This window comes from Sturnus vulgaris, chromosome 1, assembly GCF_052056855.1.
Source record: "Sturnus vulgaris isolate bStuVul1 chromosome 1, bStuVul1.hap1, whole genome shotgun sequence".
Lineage (NCBI taxonomy): Eukaryota > Metazoa > Chordata > Aves > Passeriformes > Sturnidae > Sturnus > Sturnus vulgaris.
In genome coordinates, this window is record NC_142243.1 from 82,013,654 (window position 1) to 82,025,906 (window position 12,253).

A 12,253-nucleotide genomic window follows, 5' to 3' on the forward strand; every position below is an offset into this window, starting at 1 on the left:
TTTTGAAGCTCAATGACAATTAAAATTTTTGAGAAGTTTGTAATTTGCAGACTTCAATAAAATCATTTAAATGCAGAGCAAAGATCTGGGGACATAATGCAGAATCAACATTTCAGAAAATATTGAGCACTTTGTCAGGACCTTTTTCTTCCATGCTGTTGTGTGTTTTCCATACTGGAAAGGAAGGCTTTTCAGACCCTTAGCATAAGACAGAAGCATACTTTTCTGACGCTGAACATTTGGCCAAATTAAGTGCCAATACATCATAATGACACAACTAGGACACACCTCTACCAGTATTTCGTTACATCAAGACAATCATTTCTTAACCTTGATAGCACCTGTTGCACTAAATTAAACATCACAGGAAGCCCTGGACACCATCAAAACCAATAGCAAAATGCAACGTGACACTAATAACAACAAACACATAATCCATTGAATTACCCCATGATCCTTCTCTCAAGAAAGACCAGAATAATTAGAAAAGGCAGTACTTTAACAACTAGCCCAGAATATATATGTATGTAACAAAATATTTAATAGGTAGCTTCAGATTTTTTTGGTTTGTAACAGTATTTGGCAAGTATAAGCAATAAAACAATGAATTAGATCCTTGTCTTTATTATTCATCTGCTACAGGTTAAGCAGGAAATTCATAAATATATCTGGTGTAGCTGCATCCAAATCCCTATCTGAGATAATGTGCTATTTTAGCAGATCTTTTAGACAAATAGATACCGCATAAGTGTATTAATCTCCAGTAAAAACAGCTGATCTGAGTGACTGAAAGCTAGAAGTGGTGTTGTGTGATACTATAGAGTGATGATCTTAGTGGGAATTGAAATACTTCAGTGTGCTGTTTGTTATGAAGATGCATTATTATTTCAGCAAAGAATAAACTGCATCTCATGATAAAATATCAAAAGAAACCTCAAGGATGTGAATAGAGGAAAACTCATTATACTGATACACATACATTTAGGCAATTTTTTGGCACTTCTCAAGAGCCAAAAAAACATTAAAATTACAGACTTGGATTTCTCCATCTCACCAAAGAACATATCTCTGAACTGAAGTAATTTGTTCATCAACAATATTGATATTCTGTTTTTTTTACAAGAAAGGTCTGCCCTCCAGGCTCAAGCACAGGCAGTTGATTTAAACACTTCTATATGAGCATGGCAGGAGACAGAGACAGAGAGACTACAGCATGTTCCCATGCCTCAGATGAGTTTTCTCTTATTCTAGTCGGCTTGTGTCTGGATTAGAAGGCTATCTTCTCAAGACAGCACATCTCTTTGGTCACAGTATAACCCAAATGTGTTCCTGAGCTTCTAAAACAAACTGATTTAAATAGCAAGTTAGCAGAAGGGACTTCAGCAAGGCAGCACCCACCTCCTTCCCTGAGTACTTTGCCAAAAGGTATGTATTTTTTAAACAGAGTAAAAGTAAAAGGGATTTTATACTCACTAACAGCTGCTAAATTCAGTAGCCCAATAGGTGGGAGGCTGCCAGTTCCCTGTCCCCAGGTCCCCACAGACATGCATTCACAGACACCCTCACAGCCACAACCACCCACATCACATGTACATGTCTGTGCATGGAGATCAGCACTGACAGGAAACACAGTATTCACACAACCACAAACAGTACAAATGACCTCATCCTGTTCTGCTCTCAGGCTGCTCAAAATGAAGCCTCTTAGTGGAAAACATACACATGTAAAGGATATGCATCCCTCTAGTAGCTGTTCTATCCAATAACTGCAACCTCGGATGGCATCTGAGTGTTCAAACTCTAGAGCCGATACCCCAATCCAGCTCCTGGTACTCAGACCTCCTCTCTGACAAGGTTATTAGAACATTAAGCTTCCTTTGCATGTGTGTGGATAAGTCTTCTATAACAACCTAACAATACTTTGTTCTTGGCATATTTTTTTCTGTCTGCCCTGGGCATCCTGCTACTGGCCCATGGCTGATAAAGCATCACACATTGCAGAGCTATGTGGCTGCCTCTTAACTAAATAAACTGATGATGAGTGTCTTCCCAGCTCTAGGATCTTATGGGTTTCGACTGATATTAGGGTCAGTCCTGTAATGAATGAATCTAGACAGTCTAGCTGAAGGCAAAAAGAAAATTCACCAGCTATTAGTTCTTTACACTGTCTCTGTAAGGCTTAATAGCCCTCTCAATATTTCTTTTTTTTGGTTTTTCATGGACAAACTCCTTTGATTTAATACTAGTCAGCCAAGTAGTATAATATTACACAGTTTAAAACCAGGCACATAAAGCATCTTCGAGCTCATTATTGTCCTTTTTCCTCAATAAACATTGCCTTCTTGAAGTTAAATTGTGAAAGAAGAAAAGAGCATTCTGGTTTCTAAATATACAATACCTTGTGGTTTTGTTTTGGTTTTTTTCAATTACTGCCTCATTTTTCAGAATCTAGGAAATTCAAAAAGCACTGCACTTTATCCATACCAAGCCAAGTGAGTTCTTACTTTGCCAATGATGGGGTTTTAAGCTTTTAATTAAGCCAACTTTCCTGTAAGGAATCATCTTTATACCTGCTGCAAGGATAACCGGAGTTCATATAAAAATTGTACGAAATTTATTTTTCCATGTCTCTCCCCTTTACATTTACTAAGAGGCATCAACCACTGAAGTTTATTTATCTTTTTCTACTTCTACTCCTGTTTCTTGAAGACTTCCTCAGAGAAAATCTGTCAATAGAAAACTAAACATTTTTTTTTAAATAGCAACAGGATAGAATTGCAGTCTTCACAACAAGACTTAAAGTCCCAATTCAAGACTGAATTGACGTATAAGAAGGAAAACATGCCTTGAGGGAAGGAGTAGCAGCAGCACCACAGGAACTCTCTTCCTTTTGTTAAGATACTGCATAAGATAACAGTAGTCATATACTCCAAATATCAGATATAGTCTCACAGAAACTTCCCTATCCTGCAGACAGTATTACCACTGCTAATAGAATGCATGTTCGCAGAATCTACACCAACTTTTTTCCCATAATTTAAGGCACAAGCAACAAGCTTCATGAAAATCTTTGGGGAAAAGATAATAAATTATTTCTTACTTGAAACTTTATGTGAGTGATTCCAGAATCATAGGAGGATTTGGATTGGAGAGGATTGCTGGGTTTCATCTGATTCAAACCTTAGGTCAAATCAGGGTCAAATTTTAATTTACAATCTTGAAGAGTATTTGAAAACATATGATTTTCTTTCTGGAGGGATAATTTGATTTTCTATCTTATTACTTAAATAATGTCATTTATGTCTAGCAATGAAATCTATGTTCTGCTATTAAATATTTGAATGAGGAATACTGTATAATCTCTTAACATAATAAGGGAATTGTATTCAGCAGGTGAAGAGGAATTTTATTTTATGATTAGAATCTGGACTTTAGGAAAGCAAACTTTCAGATCTTTAAAGAGTTTCTCAATGGGATTCTCTGGGAAACTGTTCTCAGGCACAAGGGAGCAGAAGAGAGCTGGCAGATCTTTAAGGACTCCTTCCATAGAACACAACAGTTAGGGATGGCCTGGCACAAGAAATGAGGCGAGGAAGGCAAGACACTGGCATGGGTGGATGAGGCCTGCTGATCAGAACTAAAGGGCAAGTATAGACAGTGAAAGCAAGAATAGGTATTTGGGGAAGAGTGTATGGATGCAGTCTGTTTGTGTAGGGATGAAATGAGGAAGGCCAAGGTACAACTTGAGTTGAATTTGTCAAAGGTAAGAAAACAAAACAAGGGCTTCTAAAGTAATGTTGGCCAGAAAAGGAAGGTCAAAGCAAGCATATTCCCTATGGTTAGAAGGCTGTCAAATTGGTAGCTACAGATGAGAAGGCTCAACAACTTTTGAGGTGAGTACTCAACAAGTTTTTGCCTCATTCTTAAAGAGCAGCCTCTCTTCCCACACCTTTTGAGTGAGTGGATTTCAAGATGAGGATTGGGAGAGCAAAGTGCTTTACTCTGTAGGAGAAGCACAGAATTATTTAGGTTGGAAACGGCTTCTGAGATCATCTATTTCAATTCTTGAACTGATCACCACCTTCTCAACTTCACCATGTCACTAATTGCCATGTCCTGTCATTTCTCGAACACTTCCAGTGATGGTGACTCACCACCAACCTGGGCAGTCCATTCCAGTGTTTAACAACCTTTTCCATAAAGAAATTCTTCCTGTTGTCCAGCCTAAATCTCCTCTAATGCAGCTTGAAGCTATGTCCTCTTGACCTGTCACTAATGCCTGTGAGAAGAGACCAACCCCCACCTTGCTACAACCTTCTGTCAGGCAGCTGCAGAGATCACCCCGGAGCCTGCTTTTCTCCAAGCTAAGCAACTCCCTCAGACATTCCTCATGGGGCTTACTCTTTAGACCTTTCCTCAGCTTCAGTGCCCTTCTCTGGACATGTTCCAGCCCCTCAATGTCTTTATTGTAGTGAGGGGCTCAGAACTGAACACAGGATTTGAGGTGTGGCCTCACCAGTGCCAAATACAGGGGGAAAATTACTGCCCTGATCCTGCTGGCCACACCATTGCTGATACAGGCTAAGATACCCTTGGCCTTCTTGGCCATATGGGCACACTCTGGTTCATGTTCAGCTGGCTCTTGACCAACACCTCCAGGTCTTTTTTAACTGTCTGCCTTTCCTGCCACTCTTCCCCCAGCCTGTTACACTGCATGGGATTGTTGTGACCCAAGGTTAAGGACCTGGTGTTTTGGCTTGTGGTACGTCATACAACTGGCCTCAGCCCATCCATCCAGCTTGTCCATATCCCTTTGTAAAACTTCCTACTCCCTGGCAGATCCACACCCCCACCCAACATCATGTTGTCTGCAAATGTACTGAGGATGCACTCAATCTCCCCATCCAGATCATCAGTAGAAAGAGAGATTTTACAAGAGTGGCCCCAATATTGAGCCCTGGGAACACCACTAGTGGTTGGCTGCCAGATGCATGCAGCTCTATTTGCCACCACTATCTGGGCCTGGCCACCCAGCCAGTATTTACCCCAGTTCACCTGTCTGAGCCATGGGCTGCAGCTTTTCCAGAGAATGCTGTAAGAGACAATGTCGAGGGCTTTGCTGAAGTCCAGGTAGGCAACATCCACAGCTTTTCTCCTATCCACTGGGAGGGTCACCTGGTCATAAAAGGAGATGAAGCTGGTCAAGCAGGACCTGACTTTCGTGGATCCATGCTGGCTGGGTCTGATCCCTTGGTTGTCCTGCGTGTGCTGTGTGACATCACTCAGGATGATCTGTTACATAACCTTGCCAGTCACCAAGGTCAAGCTGACAGATTGACAAGCTCCCCAGATCCCAGCTTGTCTTGTGGATAGGTGTCACATTAGCCAACCTCTGGTCATCTGGGACCTCCCTCATTAGCTAGGACGAACAATAAATTACAATAAAACTAGTATGCAAAGTAAATTAAAGACAAGTCTTTCTCAGTTCACAAAATCCCAGCTTCTCAAAAGTTTTCTGTTCAGGGTGACTTGTTGATCAGAAATGTCAGTTCAGAATATTTTTCCATCAGAAACATTTTAAATTTTTAATTTAGCCATTGAAATAGATTTGTATGAATTTTTGTACTAATTTGTACTAATTTGTACTAATTTGTACTAATTTGTACTAATTTTTGTAGTTACATTTAGTTATTTAAATAATAAGCATACAATAGTGCTGCTGTGACAACTTGACAAAAATATCCCTGAGCAAGTTCTAAGTCATGTTGACATATTCCTCTGTGAAAAAACAGATCTGTCTACAGGCTGTCTGAGCTGACTACTCAAAAGCGAGCTCCAAACACTAAATCAATATAGGGTTATAAACTGAAGCCCACCCTTTGTGCCTCAGTAACAGACACAGTGACAGAGTGTCCTGTCTGAAAAGTTAAATGACTGTGAGACACATATAAAGGTGTTGTATAGATGCTGCATATTTTTATGAAGATTCACACATCTGAGAAGTTGTCCCAAATTCTAAGAGTGAGAAGAGTTGATATAAATTATCTCATCATGACTCAGGAATATCTGTTACTGCTGATTCTTCCTTAAAATGAAAGATTTTTTTTTTTTTTTTAATTACTCAAAAGAACATATTTGCAAGTGAGTTCAGGTCACAAACAGAACTGTATATTGGGAAAGTACTATCAATTTCATAAGTTCAGTATGAAGTATGTCTCCCTGAGGTCATAATAAGATTAAATTAGGATACTTTATTGAAGACGCCTACGTTTCTACAAATATCCAAAATTGTTTGAACTCTGCATATTCTGGAATAAGCAAAGTAATTTTATAAAAATCTTAAGATAAAAGAATCACTTTTTCAATGTTATGAAAGTATCAAAATCTTCAAGTAGCACTGATTATTTAGATAATTTACATCTAAGCCAGAACAACAAAAAAAATTAGAATATTTTATTTTTTTGTCATTGTGATTTTTTTTTGGCTCTTTGGCAGCACTGTTTCCCATCATCCAGATAATTAACAAAGATATTGAACAAGAATAGACCCTGTATTGAGTCCTGGGGTATACTGCTATTTCTTGACCTCCAGCTAGACTTTGTACACTGATCACCCCCCCATGAGCCCAGCTGTTAAAGTTTTCCATCCACCTCACTCTGTCTGCTCATCCTGCTCATACTTCATCATTCGTCTTTATTAAGGTTTTGTGGGAGACAGTGTCCATAGCTTTACTGAAGTCCAGGTAAAAAAACTCACTTCTCTCCCATCATCTACCAGATCAGTGTTTTCATCATAGAAATCTACCAATTTGATTGAGCTTGTCTTCTCCTTGGTGAATCTATGCTGACTACTCCCAGTAAATTTATTGTCCTTCATACGCCTAGATATGTTTTTTAGGATTAGTTTCTTCATAATTTCTGCAGGAATGAAGGTTATTTTATCTACTTAGTTAATTTAGATATTTCTAAAATATGCTTATTTTATGTATAAATGGTCTCTGTGTGTGTGTGTAATTTTTTTGAATACTTTACTATATTTAAATATCATTATCGTGTATTTTCTGCACAAATAGCCATGTCATTTACAAAAACATGTCTCATTTTTACACATTATATATGTGGTGAATGGAACCCCACTCCTTTCATAGAGTTTTCTTTGTGTACAACTGCCAAAAATACCCCCAATCATTGGAGCATCACTTACACTACAAAGTAGAAAAATAAGTGGTTGCATATGAGATTTGGCTAAAACAGAATGCACGTGAAAGTGAATATAAATCAGATCCTCATCTTTATTGATGTATCTTGGAGGCAGTGTGAAATATCTGAAATTGCAGGGATTTGTCTGACAGGGTTTATTACCTGCATCTCTAATGTGCCAGACAAAAAAGCATACAGGAAGCTCTGCACTGTCCAGACAGTCCCTAAGATACTGTACACAGCATCTATTGTGTCCTTTGTTGGCAATTTGAATTAATCTTATCTGCTGCTTCCTCACACCTCTGCTATGGCCAGTGCCAAAAACAGCACCTGCGGTAAGTGTCTCCAGTTGTCATCTCTACACAAAATCATCATGGCAAGGGCAGAGGGGAAAGCTGCAGGCTTCATGAATTTTTCAGCCCCTCCAAAACACTTAAACACTTGCTATTGTGTCAGTTCATGAATAGGTCATACCTGTGTGTCCTGGACTGTTGCCATGGGCACTGCTGCAAGTAATACTATGACAGGTGGATAATCAGACCTTGAACCTTGTCCACAGGCTCACTCTAGCAGGCGTGCAGAGGTAGTCCTTGTTCTGTCTTTGGCCTGGCCCTCAGGGATTAGTGATTCAAAAGAGTCTGTTTTAAGAACTTCAGCTTATGAGAGTGGAAAAGTCATCCCAGGTTTACATTTTTATAAAGTTACCTTTATAGCTTAACTCTTTGAAAGAGTGTGAAACTCTGGGCTAAGTACAGTTGGAGTCCAGACCTTAAGGCCAGAAAAGAAAAAAACAAATCAGCAAATCAATCATGAATCATTCTGTACTATAAAGTTTCTTTTAAACAAGGCTCTGATCAGGAAAGATGAGAAATAACTGTATGGTATTAACATACTCTCTCTCAGGATATAGCAGTAAAATTACAAACCAATTCCTTGGAAAAAATCATAGTTCAATAACATCTCAAACTAATAAACTGGGAAGGTTGTCACTATACCTTAAAGGAATATTAAATATATCTTTCAGGAGATTTTCCAGTTCTGAATCTGAACCTAAGCATAAGGACTTTCAGTCACAGAGATTAAAAAAAAAAACAAGATTACTTAATTATACTGTGTAGTAAAAATGAGTGAAGTCTTGTATTTCTTCTAATCTGACAGAGCTGTTCGGCACAAAAATTTCTGGCTGCAATGCAGGAAAGTTCTTACCTCCATAGGGTGAGAAATGTTTTAAATTTACTGATACAAAGATTGGTTCAGATAAAACTTTGCACACATAATAACAACCAGGACCAAGACCAAACATGTTCTTTTAAATCCATGCTCATGCAGACATGGTAAATGTTTCTTACGAAACAGCTTCTTTCCTACACATGACAAATTTTATTTGAATACACAAATTGTATTGATATTCGGCTGCTCATCTGGTCTAGTCATAACTCGGTTCCATTACAGTGCTGTTTTTGAAGCAAAACATCACATGACCTTGCATCTGGAAATTGGCAAATAAATCAGAAATTAATGGAATATATATTTTGGGATGTCTTTGAGCCCATTAGAAGCACACCAGTTGCTATAATCCTGCTTTGCTGCTAGAATCTGTGTTGCTCGGTACTAGTATCAAATACTCTGTGAAGTCTGTATTCTCGTTGGTCTGAAAAACTGTTGTATTCAAAGTATCTCTATCTCCCTTTTTGATATTTTCAGCTCATGAGCATAGGATCATAGAATAGAATCACAGAATTGCAGAATGGCTTGGGTTGGAAGGGAATTGTTACCAAAGTGCCCTTCTTCATTACAATAAAGATTTCTTACCACAAAACATGCAAAACCACTTAGTAGTGGTTAGGTTGACAATACAATATATTTCCTTTTTATCAGGCTGACTAATGTTGCCCCTTTGGATTTATGCATCAATGTTTATTCAGGGTTCATCCATTTTTCCCTAAAAAATAAGAGAAGTGTAGTCTTGCTGCCCTTTGAAACAAGGATTTTCTGATTCATAAGAATAAAACCCGATAAATTGTCTTTAATGTCCATCTGCCTGTGAGTCACTAGCTACATTTTTCAGCAAAAGGAAGAGAAAACAAAAACAAAGAAAATTTATTGTTTTGGAGAAATCAACCAATATTTTGGTAGTTCAGTGACTCTGGCATATGCAAACCACACTGTATTTGTATTATAACTTGCTAATCTGTTGTTGGCAGTCTGTTTGAAACAGACAGATTCTTCACTCAAATTATCTATGGATTTCTAACTCCTGAGTCATTTTTAAAGCCCATGCTATCACATTAATATGCAGGAAAATAAAGTTATAGAAGAAACAGGCCTGTGTATATTGCCTTTGTGACAGTTTCCTGACAACTTTTCTGATTGAAAACCAGAATTTATTATCAGTTCATAAACATGTAGCAACAGTTTCTGAAATTAAAAATTCAATCTATTTCTCTCTTTTCTAACATGCCTTTAGCATTTTGTGAGATAAAAATATAAACATGGTGTGTAACCTGATATTTATCCCATGTAAACAAAAGGTTTCTAAAATTTCCAATGACAGGGTAAATCCATTCAAAATATAAGTTTTCATAAAACTTCATGCTGGTGTCAAGTATTCTTAAAACAGTCATGCAATTCCTGTTTTCTGTCATGTAGTGGCAAAGCCCCAAAATCTTTTTATATCAACCTTGTAGGATTTATCTTTGCTTTAAAATAATTGTAAGGCAATATAACTTAAGTGTTTTATTTCACTTCCGACTAAAGTATATATGAAATATTTTAGATTTATTTCACTATGTCAGGAAAGAATAAGTATATACCTGACTAACTCCATCAGTAATTCATTTATTTGCACGTCTATCTAATTGCTAAGAATATAAGGGCACCGATCCCTTTGTGTTGCACATTATAAGAAAGTTGCTAATAACTCATGCCCCAAGTGCACACAAGCAGCTACAATCAGATGAACTCTGATTGTGCACTGCCATCCATTGTTCAGTGAAACATTTTGGACTAAAAATCACACAAAATTCCTGAGAATTATTACCAAGCCACAACTCAATATCTGTTATGGTGGTCCCAAATCCCTTGATTCCAAGATATATGGTGTGACTACTTTAAAAGCTCACAGAAAGGAGGATTCAGTAGAAAAAAAAGACTGGACTGAAAATAATGAGACATAAACTCAGCTCCTTTTTCTGGCCTCTTGTTTAAATCTGACAAGTCACTTGATATATTTACCATCTCTTTGTTTGTGAAACGATGAAAAGATCTTTTATTTTGAAGGCTTATGGCAATCTTCCTTAAGGAAACTAAGTGAGGTGCTTGCATAATCAGATAGTTTAAACTGTGTAATTCTGGAGCATAATAGGAAAACAGTTTTGGGGGAGGGGAAGGTCAGTGTAGTTGTTATTTGCAGCACACAAATGTCCCTGTTAAAGTCACTGATGACAACACAGGTCAGAATGACTAAACAGAGGAGAATTTGCAACCTGACTGGCATTCAGCTGTCTTTGCTTGACTAATTTCTCTTTTTCTCACCGGGCATACTGCATTTCTCCTTCCAAGAGATCAATGCAAACTCACACAGATCATTAGCCCAGATGAAAAATAGTTTGACAAGCAATGAAATACTTTCAGTGATATGACAATGGCCTATTTGTGCGTGCTGAGCCTGAAAATATACAGGCAGGACAGAAGTGGGAAGGAAAATGATTCAGCCGGTGATGCTCACAGCTTGCAGAAAGTTGTCAACTTGATCCATATAGCACGTCTGAGATCTGTGAGTAAGCATCATGCAAGCAATGATAATCCTTCACTTAACAGTTGAATGACTCACAGAGGAGAATTTTTCAATAGATTCTTCCCTGACAGTTACTAATTTGCTTGCTGCACTTCTCTGGCACAAAGGTTTTAAGTCAACTCTGCAGCTCTTAAAGGTCACATAAAATGAACAAGAGCAGACAACTCTGCATCTATTGGCAGTGCCAGTATCACAGAACGGAATGAGCAGTTGTTGTAGCATAGCTTTGAGACCATATTTCCAAATTGGAATATGTATGGAGGAGATAGATAATGGTAGACATCAACTTGCAGGAGCAGATTCCAAACTACTGAAAAGCATAGTTAGACAATATGGTTAGACATGTCTACAGAAAACAGAATTCTTCCGTTCTCTTGGACTTGTGATTTCAGAAAAAAGTCTTAATTTTTCCAGCAAAGAAAGTTGATTCTGAGATTGAAAGATTTAAACTCAATTCTGAGTTGTTTTATAGAAATTTTCTATGTGATTAAAGAGAAGGTTTTCCTATGATGTACTGCATATGCATGTTGTTTGAGATATCTGGAGATAGTGCTTATGCTCTATTATGTATGAAAGAGTTTCTGATATGTAGGCTCACATTAAAGTACTAGACTTTGCTAATATCTACAAAATGTTTCAAAAGAGAAATACTTTTTGAATTTGATTTTATCTATACGGTCACTGAAGGCACATAAATTTATTGATGAATACAGAGAAAAATATAAAGGTGGAGCCACTAATTCCCTATATGGACCAGCAAAATATTTTGTTTCTAAGACAAGTGTTTTTTGAAAAGGTTATAGTGGGAACCTGGTAAGACAAACCAGTTCCAGACATAGCATCAGGCAGAGTCTGCTTTATAGTAATGTAATAATGATAGCATAGGGTTAAAATGTTTCTAAAAATCATGGGAATTGCATACAATAGATTCAGGGGGGTGGAAAGGAAGATTGGGTCTGGTAGGCCTGGGAAAGGGAACTAGGCCCTGGGAACGAATATTGAGCTTTGTTTATTTCTAGATCATGTGAAGCTGCACCTGAGTAACCATCATCTGATAAATGATATGATTGTTAAATGTAATAATTGTTTGGTTATTGAAAATTATTACTGTTTAATCGTAATAAGAATCATGAGAAACAATGTAATCGTATAAGAATAATGAGAAAGAATATTTGGGGGGGGCTAATGAAAATTACAAGAATTAATGCTTGGATAAGATCAATGTACACAATAGAACAATATGCATTTAATAATTAAT